Below are 1,289 nucleotides of genomic sequence, written 5' to 3'. Positions count from 1 at the left end.
AAAAAAAAAAAAAAATTAAAACTGGCCGGGCACAGTGGCTCACGCCTTTAATCCCAGCACTTTGGGAGGTCGAGGCAGACGGATCACATGAAGCCAGGAGTTCGAGACCAGTCTGAGCAACATGGAGAAACCCTGTCTATACTAAAAATACAAAAATTAACCGGGCATGGTGGTGTGTGTCTGTAATCCCAGCTATTCAGGAGGCTGAGGCAGGAGAATCTCTTGAACCCGGAAGGCGGAGGTCATAGTGAGCCGAGATCGCACCACTGCACTCAAGCCTGGGCGACAGAGCAAGACTCGTCTCAAAAAATAATAATAATAAAAAAATTTAAAATTAAAAAAAAAAGTAAAAGAAAATGCTGCTGCAGAAGCGGCCCTGACGGAGGGTCCCTGCCTGGTGGAGGTTTCCTTGACCTGCGTTGGTGCCCAGGTGCACCCCTGCCCCTCCCCTGCCCCGGGCCCCTCGCCACGGGTACACCACCTCTCCAGGCACACACTGGAGTGGCCCTGGAGCCTCTAGCCAGGCCCAGGCCTGCAGACACCCGGAGCGGGGTCGGCTCCCAGCGTGGCTGCATATTAGGGACTCAGGGAAGGTGTGGATGGTAGGAATTCCGGGTCCCTTGGGAGGAGCAAGGTCCTTTTTTCTGGTTTGTTTACGTGAAGCCTAGAGACGCAAGGTGCTACACTGGAGACGGGAGGCAGAGGCTCCTCTGACGTGAAATCGCCTTTTCTCATGTTGTGGAAAGTTCTGTCTGCCCTTCCCCCTCAGAGGATCAGATGAAAGCACGCTGGATGAAGCTGACACCAACAGTGTGACCAGAAGGAACGCCCTTTTCAGTGACTGGGCCTCAGGCTAGAGACGCGGTGGGGGCAGGCCCATCCGGTGAGCCTGTCTGGCGACCCCAAGCAAGCCCCTGTGTCCCTCCTGCTGAAGGTGAGCTGAGAGCATGCAGAGCTTTTGCTTTTGGGGTTTCTATCTGGATCACCGAAGGGATTGGTGCCCGAAGCCTCGCCAGTCACAACAGATCCCTTGAAAGCTATTTTTGTGCCTTTTATTCTAATAAGGATGTGGGAACCGTGTGTTCTACGCCATGATGGACGCTGCCTGGAGCTCCTCACCCTTGGAACTTTCCATCAGAAGCTGGCCGTAAACAGTCGTACCTGCTCACTGTGGGGAGAGCGTGCTGCTCATGCAGCATGACGTCAGAGCAACACCTGTCTTCATGGAGTTTTGTCCCCTGATTCTTCTTGGTCCATATGAACTTGCAAATTGACCTAATTTGCATGAT

Source organism: Rhinopithecus bieti, unplaced genomic scaffold, assembly GCF_001698545.2.
Source record: "Rhinopithecus bieti isolate Rb0 unplaced genomic scaffold, ASM169854v2 scaffold_9899, whole genome shotgun sequence".
In the NCBI taxonomy this organism is placed as follows: Eukaryota; Metazoa; Chordata; class Mammalia; order Primates; family Cercopithecidae; genus Rhinopithecus; species Rhinopithecus bieti.
Note: the sequence above shows the minus strand (reverse complement) of the source record.